Here is a 9,487-nt window from a genome sequence, read left to right as displayed (position 1 = left end):
TGAAAGACACGAAATCTGAGAAGAATTTGAATGATGATTCAAAAGGATTGGTCTATACCATGATTGGATCGGACAAACTATTCTTGGATGTGGTTTTCCCGATTTAGAATGTGATTTCAGAGAAAATTGACAAAGTTTTCAAGATGGTTGAAATTGAGAAGTCTGAAATGTCAAAGTTTGCTGGTAAAGGTTTCAAAGGGTCTTATAACAAACCTGGTTTTAAGAAGAAAAACATGAAGTCTGGTTTGGGGTATAGGAAGAAACATAATCGAAACAGAACTGAAAGGTCCAATTTTCAGACAAAAATGAATTTTGTTCAAGGAAAAAGTTTCACTGAAGAAGAAAAACTCAAACTTGGAACACAATCTAATGCGGAGTTTGAGGCCATGAAAAAGAAACAACAACAGCCAAAAGATGTGTCAAAGAAAGTTTGTTTTAAATGTGATCAAATTGGACACGTTGCACGGAAATGTCAAATTCCAAAGTTTGTTGATGTTCAAAAACAGAAATCTGGTAATGAGAAACCAAGGTCAACCAGATTTGATTCGAGACAAACTTGGAGGTACACTACAAACAAGTTTGCATCAAATCAAATTTGGAAACCAAAATCGGACAGGTTCGATTCAAGACAGACCTGGAATTCTCATACATCCAGATCGACTACAACACAGATTTGGAGACCGATAGTTGTTGTGACAGAACCTCGAAAAATCTGGAAATCTAAAAATGTTGTTCAAAAGCAACAGGTTCGGAAAGAAACAAATTTTTATAAAAGAGGTGCTCCAGAAGGTCAAAAATGGTCGGTTAAGAAACGTGTCGATGAGATAAAAACTGAGAATGTTGAAAAGAAATCTGAAAAACAAACACAAATTTGGAAACCAAAAGCTGAAACGAAAGGTTCAACTTCTGAGGTGAAAACGTCTGAGGATTCAGTTTTGGTTGCCTATGATGCAAATTTTCCACCGCTTAAGGCTGAGAATTTTAAAATTCAGGTTGCTAGAATCAAGGTTACACCTAAGGCTCCTGAGGCCTGGGTGGACACCATGTTTGATTAAGTGGTTGGAATTGCCGGAGCTTCCTGGATCGCGAAGCATGAATCGGCATCTATCTTTATTGATTGAAATTTTTATGACAAATTGTTTGTGTATTTGATAAAGTTTGAATGTGCAGGTGCTAAATGCTGATGAAGATTGTGAGAGTATTGCACAGGAAGAGGTTGAAGATCCCTGGTTTTGGACAGACAGGGAGTTTGTTGGTTGTTTTGTATGAATTTGTGTTGTGTTTGATGATTGGTGTATGTTTGTTATTTGTTGGTTTGGATTGATGTTTGGGATGTTTGATATTAGTTTACTTAGAATAAGTGGTGATGGACTATGCCGAAACCCTCACGGCGGAACAAACATGATTACTCACAAGTTGAAGAACGGTTTTCTAACGGTCAAAATCAATGGGTTGTAAATCATGGGGGTGCGTTATATTTTCTGCGAAACAGAGAATGAGAAGCAGAAAATGGATGGCGAGACAAAGCTATCAGTATCGGTTTGTCAAAATTCTTTAATGGTTTTGCATTTTAGGGGGAGAAAAATTGTTAGAAAATACAAAAACATTAGAAAATTTGAAAAATACAAAAACATGATAAAATCAAAAATTTGAGTTTTGCGTAAAAAGAGGAAATGATAGTACATCAGTAGACAGTTACAGTATGCTAAAGAAATGTAATGATTAAATAGCATTAAGCAGTCTCACTGATGATATGTCGATAGGTTTTTATACATTTAGTAAGCTTTTTCGGGATATAAACCTAAATTCAAAACTTGCTTATTTTGTGGGGAACACTACTTGAATATATAGGTAACCCCTGAAATCTCGTTTGAAAGGTCTCGTATTCTGATATACTAGGTGTTTATACTCTATGATGTCTGGGGTATTATTCCGGGACTTCTGCTGAACGGTAGTTCTGACCTAGTCCTTGGCTAATACTTTATTCCAAAATGCTTGAAATATAGCATAAAGCCCTCAGCTGATTAGACAATAAAATTGATAATCAGTTGTTGTAGCTGAAAAGATTCTCTAAAGGGAACACACTGCAAAGTCGAAGCTGATATCTCTCTGCTGAACGGAAGTTCTGACCTGAGATCCCTCAGTTCTCGCATACCCTAATTTATGTACAGACATCATTGTAGTATTCTTACCTGTAAGACTGAATATTGGGATTCTGGATACGGGAGTATATTCAAGAGGTGGGACACATGAATGAGTTTAAGTCTTAAAACATCTAAATCGTATCCTGAATTAGTTGAAATTTGTATGAAAATTTAAGTGGATCAGTATATTGACAATCTAAGTGAATTGTTTAATTCTTAATGTGTAACTAAGCTCAACGGTACTTGTGACTTGTCAAAAACTGATATGATCCTCTGACGCATACTCAAACAAAAATATTGTCTGTAAATTTGTTTGTACATATTTCTTTACAGCTTTATATTTTTCAGAAAACACAAAAAGATTTTGATTTCTGCGTTATTTTCGATAAACCGATGTCTGAGTTGCTGAGTTTCAAAATCTAAGTATGCTGATTGTGTTTCTGAAAACAAAACGAGTTCATTAATTTGAAACTTGAAATTTCTTGGAAAATCTTCAAAAACATTTGTGATATCTTCAAGGTCATTAACTTGAACTTGAATGATATTTGGTGAGGAAATTGGATTCTTTATATTGCCATATCTATTAAGTTTGTTGACAGGGGAAGTGTATTAGAGAACATGTTTAATGAATTTGGAAAACATTGTTACTTATGAATGTTTGAGAATTACAGGAAAGATTCAGATTATAATCCCGAAGAGCTGAGTTTAAGGGGGAGTCTGGAGATAAATTTTAAGTGAGGAAGAGCTTGTAGCTGAACAGCAAGGTGATGATCTCTAAAAGCACGAAAGCTTGACGAGAGGGGGAACCTACTGATGATGATGATGTAAAGATGATCAAAGTGAAAGTTTAAAGGATTCTTAAATGGATGCAATCTGAACAAGTTGGCAAAGATGATCAAGACTGAAGAGGTGGCATAACAGAGAATGTTCACTGAAGACTTCGTCAATATCCGAGGGGGAGTCTGTTGGTGCATTACGTCTATTGACTTCGTCTTGTATTATGTTATAGGATAGGATAGTTTAGAATAACCAGTGCACGAGGTTCGAGAAACGAGAAGTGGTTGAATAGCATGTTGGACCGCTTATATGGACATTGTCCATAAAAGCGATCCACACAACTTCCTGGACCGCTTTTGTGACATGTACGTATAAGGGGTTCCAGAATTCTATAAATAGGTGCATGGTTGATTCATTTGTAACGGCTCGGAACTTGTAACGAAGTGCTGCCGAATTGCTTCCAGGTTGTAAACATTATCAGAATCAATAAAGTGAAGCATTATATTTAGTTTGAGCGTCTAATTCACTGATTCCGCCTTTGAATTGGAAAACGACTCTTCTGATCGACTCATTCAGGGTCAACGACGATCCAACAGGATTTCTAAATAGGGTCTTGTAGACAAACTGATATTAGGGGATTTAATCACCTACTATGTGATATTTTGATGTATGTTGCCGAATTACATTGTATGGTCAACTGTTACAATACGTATGATAGTATGTGTGTTACTTATACATTAGACTACGTGGTATGTGATTAGGGAGTATATGAATTAATCATGCGTGAAATATCTAGTGTATGTGCATTCAAAAGTGATTGTTACCGGTACCCATGTTAGGGCGTGTTTGAGCAACTGTTAAACAAGTAACTAATCTTACCGAGCAAACCAAAGGTGTGTTCATTCCTCTTGAGCATGCGTCCTGGTGGTTGGGACATTCGTTGGGTATCCCTGAGAGGGATAAGTTTTTGGGTAAATCATGGGTATTCCTGAGGGAATATGTCTTGCGGGTAAAAATCATGAATGTTCGATAATATACTCATCCTATCATCTCTTAAGTCCCATCTATTGGTGTTACCGGAGAGGTAACGGGTATTAGTTAGTAGCGCTACTTAGGGTTGGCATCCTCACCCCGTACCGGAGAGGATGGGTGTTGAACTAATGACCTAATCATGACCAATGCTTGGATAGGGGAATTGGGGTATGGGCAAAACATAAATCAAGAGCCGTCTTGTATCGGGGTATTATCAACATTGTTTTCAGAATTGTAATCAATGAACGGAATTAAACACTTGGTAACTAACGTTTTCATAAAACTATGAACTCACCAGCGTTGTCTGATACACGTGTGTGCATGCTCGCAGGTTGTAGGTATGTGTGGATGTGGAACTTGCTATCTGAGATGCTGGAGTGGTCATGGGTCGAGATACATGGAAACTTGAAACGGGACTTGCCGGTTTCGTACACTTGGGATTTGGTTAAACTTTGTATTATGCTTCCGCTGAACATAACGATTTATAAATTATGATTTGTAACACTTATTTGAAATGAATGATAGCTTTTTTACTTGGAATCTTGTTATGAGTTCAATGTGATTACTGACTAGATCCTGGTACATCACACGCTTCGCGGGGGATTCCGCATGTGGTATTTTGGGAGTGTGACAGATTATAAGCACGAAACACTATTACATATAACTGTGACTGTGATAAAGTTAACAGAAATATGTTTGTACTTGTAGCAACACCTGTCTGGATAAGACCCCTGAAACGCAAAAGTGGCATTTTTAATGCAAAAAAAAAAAAAAACTAATAATAGTTGGCTATTTGAGTCAATCATGAATCTAAATTTAAATTTCACACGATAGCTAAATTACCAATAAATTAACTTACACCTACAAAGTGGATTGCTGTTGGTTAAGTTGAGGTAGAAGCTCTTGCAAAAACATCATTTGTTGTAAAAATGAATTGGAAATGATGCATGGTTAGAGCCAAACCAACCATTTAACCAAACACATAAACCACCCCACAAATTGTATACCTACATCATTTGAGGTAAAGTTAACTGACAAATAGTGTAAGTTATATAAGGCACCCTCCATTAACTTTGATAATTACCAAGCCTCTAACTTTGATAAAGGGGATGGAAGTTTGGGTTAAAACATTGTTTGAAACCACTGTTGGGTTAAAACAGTGTTGTTAAAACAGTGTTTTGAAACCACTTTTGGGTTAACAGTGTTTGAAACCACTGTTGAGTTAAAACAATATTGTTAAAAAGTGTTTTGAAACCACTTTTGGGTTAAAACATGTAAGTCCCCTAACGCGTGCTGATCGTAACAGAATCGTCGATCTAACCTAGAGTGCGGAATCCCCTAGATCAGATTTCACAGAAAACGAGTAGAACAAGAATCAAGAACACGATACACTTTCAATCCGGTCTTCTATTGATTATCCAACACGTGGTTTACAATCAACTCAAGACCACTAGAAATCTCTCAGCCAATCTCTGTAGATTTCTCTAACTCTCTCTCAATGTCTCCAAATGTCTAACCTCAACCCTAATGCCAAGCCTTGTATTTATAGGACAAGCTCTGCACATGGGCTTTGGTCTGGGCCAGGCCACTCTCCAAGCCCATTACACAGAAATAACTCCCTAACCAATATGCTAAGCCCAATACAAAATATCCAAAGACTAAATAAACAAACTATTAAGCTATTGACACAAAACATGCACTAACAAACTCCCCCTTGACAATAGCTTCATAGTGTAACTTTGTCTTCAAACATCTTGCAGTCTTTTGGTCTTTGGATAGCGTCAGCTACACAGTTTCTGACATCAACAGACTCCCCCTTAGCTGATGCTTCCAATCTCCAAAACTTTCATTCGTTGTAGATCAGCGAACTAGCAATCTTTGGTTAAGCAAGTATCTTCAAATCTTCCAATCTCTTTCTCTTTCACACGTTCTTACTTCACTCTCAACCTGCACTTTACTTGTATTCTGCACTTCATTTTGATAACTGCATCAATCTGTTTAGAAACACAAGCAAGTATCTCGAAAAACCATTAGCCTTTTTCACAGTTAAAGATAAATCAATATTTTATCTCTGTTTGTAAAAACAACTATCCATCAGTTCAAAATGGGAGATCTTTTAAAAAGAAAATCTTTTTGGAGTTTTTGATATATTTCAACACAAACTAAACTAACTAAAATAAACTCAAAAATATTTACAATACATCTTTTTGTGAGTATCATGTGCAAGAAGATCATATCAGCAAAATCAAACTGTTTCACACAATTAGTTAATTCTTTTGGTAATTTTCGTGAAAAGCAGTTCAAGACGATTACCAGTATGTTTGTCCATCTAAACAAAATGCATGAACATTTCAAGTACCATTACCGTATGATACGTTAAGGTAATTTTATTATACCGAAATACGAGCGTGTCCCACTTCAGGATGTACACCCGCGATCAAGGTATGCACAAAGATTCATCGTAGTAGGTGAGTATACTGAATTCATCCATTTTAATTTTCAACGATAGATAATTGGTGAACAGGTCAGTACTTCCGTACAGCAAAGAGACCAAAATATCTTATCGAGGGCTAAGACAGATACCATTTTTGGTACGAATTGTGCATTTTGCACTTATTGAATGACTCTCTTTGAGAGCTATTTTCAGGGTTTTGGCATTTTTAGCTCTTTTAAGATATCCTGGGTGTGTCTAGGTCAGCATGTATCTGGATGCAGCAGAAGGACACCCATGATATCCCCGGATGAAATAACAGTATAAAAACCCAAAACTTCAGATTTTGGCAATCTATCAACGCAAGAATTAAGGTCATTAAACCATACACCACTGATATGTTCCCCACTCATACTCAGTGCATTTAGGTTTATATCACTTAGGTAAGTTGATTATTTCATGCTTTTTGCCTACTGGTACATCATATGATTAAGCTGCTATCACACTTAAGCAATGTTAGGTTCAATTTTAGTGTGACAGTCTAACTTGCTGATGTACTATCATTTCCTCTTTTTCACACCATGAACTCATTTTTGATTTTCTATTTTTTTTTATTTTTCATTTTTAAAATTTACAACTTACTCCCCCTAAACTCACGCACTATCTAAACTCTAAAATTTACAACTTACTCCCCCTAAACTCACGCACTATCTAAACTCTTTTTGACTTAGAGGAATTTCTCACCCTAAATTTTTGTTTTTATGGAGTAAGTTTTAAAAACACAAATTTAAACACAAACAGACTCCCCACTTTAAATCTGACTAAAGTTTTTCCACGTTTAACACATCAAAAACTATCACAAAAGTAAATAGTTCGTTCCCCATGTTAACCGACTATTCACCTCAGATGCTGTACAGGAATAACCACTGTCGAACACATCAACAGTCCTTCTTGGTCATCCTGCATTCACTCAACAACTCAGTTAGTTTTGAGAACCCAAGCCCTGATGGTCTTGGGTTTTCCGTATTCATCCAATACAGGAACATCCATCCAATATCCATCACTCTTTAATGGATCCTTGGGTAACCCTTTATCTTGATACCCTCTTCTCCCATAATCATACCATGAATTTTGAAAAAATTTTGGATGTTGTTGAACATTCGAGTTACTAAAACCCCTATGTCCATTTCTTTGTTGAAAATTTCGATTACCAGCAGTTTGGTATCGATTTCGATCTCCAAAATTTCTAGTTTGACTTTGAAAACGATTTGATTTACCATTATAATTACTAAGCTATGGAGAAATACTTCTTGGTCTATCAAATCCTTTCGAAGTTGAAGGTTTTGATTCAGATTCAGGTTTCTTATCTTGACAACTAGTTTTTACACTGTTGCTTGACCCAACCTGATTTTCATCCTTAACCTCCTCAATCTTTTGTTTACCTTTCTTCAAAGGACAACAACTCGCCACATGTCCTTTGTTGTGACATTTAAAACAGGATCTTTGCTTACGACTTTTCTTTTTATTTGATCCCTTTTTAAATGTGTTGGTCTTTTTGTCTTCAGTATCCTCATCCACTTTATGAGGTGTACTGTTAGACCCAACAGATTCTTTCAAAGAAACTGGACTTTTTGGCAAGTCCACAGCTATCGGATCCACTACTACTTGTGCAGTGGCAACAAAATCAGCTAGCTCATCTTCAGTTGGTAAAAATGAGTATTCTTGATTTCCAGAAGATGAAGCTTTTGTATACCCCACCCCTGTTTTATCATTACTCTTTTTTAAATCTTTTTGAATTTGAGTTCTGACTAACGAAGAATTCCCAAAATTGTGTAACTTCCCCTGAAGTTCTACAATTTTGGCTTGTGCATCAGCCAATTCTGTGCACTTTTCTGAAAGCTCGTTAGTCTTTTCTTTCACAGTTTCACGAGCCAAATCAATGACCTGTAACAGTTCATTGACTTTGCTTGTCAGACTGCTAATTTCTTGTTCAGTTGATTTGAGTTTATTTAAACAATCTGACTCTCGTTTAATCAAAAGAACATTTGACTCTTTTAGTTTTTGTAAGTCAGCTAACTGAATTGTGTTTTGCTCCGATAGTCTGTCAACTTTACCTTGTAGTTCAGTGCAATTTAGACATGTATGACTTACAGATTCTGATGATACCTTCACCTCTGAAGTAAGTCCATTCACATCCTTCAAGCCCTTTGAAACTTCTGCACCTTTCTTTTCAGCATTCTCCTCATCTGCTTCCTTCTTCTCTTCTTCCTTAGCAGCCTCCTCTCCTATCTTCACAGCTGCCAGCTCAGCTACCAATACTTGATCACAAGTAGTTACCTTTGAAGAGATCTGATAACGTTTTTCTAAAGCTTCCCACAGTTCTCTAGAATTCTCATAGTTCTTACAGGTATGCTTTATCCCTTCAGGTAAGGATTTCTTGATCACTGCTAAAGCTCTCTTCTCAGCATCAACCACTTGTCTCTCAGATTCATCCATCTTCTCATAAGAAATCACCTTAACTCTTCCTTCAACACGGCGTGTAGGAGCAACATATCCATCTATCATACAGCTCCACATTCTTGTATCTTCACTTTTCACAAACGCCTCAAACTGCTCTTTCCAGTCAGCGTATTCATTGACGTTTTTAAGCTTAGGCCAGTTTTTAACAACCTCACTTCCATTATTCATCTTAGCCATCACGCAGTGTAAAAGTTTAAATGGATTTTGGTAACCTGTGTCAAAATCCAAATCTAACTACTCTACTGGTCCTTGTCGAGCCTTTACCGTAAGCGAACTGATAAAACCGTACAAATATTTTCCGAAAACTGTTTTTACCAAATTATACCGTTAGATTCGTCTCGAAATTACGATTCCAATGATATATAATGTCAAAAACCTGTTTCGGGATTTTCCAGAGTTTTTTTTTTTTTGTCCTAAAAATCCAAGGATCCCAACGGTGCAAACGGTTTGTCCAGATGAGTTACGGATAGTTCTCTAAACACGAAACAGTGAAAATTTTCTTACGCAAGCCAAGAAAAATTCCACCCTTTCCGAAATCGTCAGAAATGGTCCGTAATGGTCCGAAATGGTCCGTAATCAACAC

General features: G+C 36.6%; 1 long non-coding RNA gene across 1 annotated transcript; it reads right to left on the bottom strand.

Moving 5' to 3' along the window:
* Positions 1-3,565: 3,565 nt before the first annotated feature.
* LOC118489289 lies at positions 3,566-5,180 on the bottom strand. Its single transcript, XR_004887027.1, has 3 exons — positions 4,813-5,180; positions 4,249-4,684; positions 3,566-3,871 (listed from the first exon to the last, which is right to left on the bottom strand). It is a non-coding gene; the product is annotated as an uncharacterized LOC118489289 (long non-coding RNA).
* Between the last annotated feature and the right edge of the window lie 4,307 nt (positions 5,181-9,487).

This window comes from Helianthus annuus, chromosome 17 (genome assembly GCF_002127325.2).
Source record: "Helianthus annuus cultivar XRQ/B chromosome 17, HanXRQr2.0-SUNRISE, whole genome shotgun sequence".
Lineage (NCBI taxonomy): Eukaryota > Viridiplantae > Streptophyta > Magnoliopsida > Asterales > Asteraceae > Helianthus > Helianthus annuus.
This window is presented reverse-complemented; position numbering and strand designations above follow the sequence as displayed.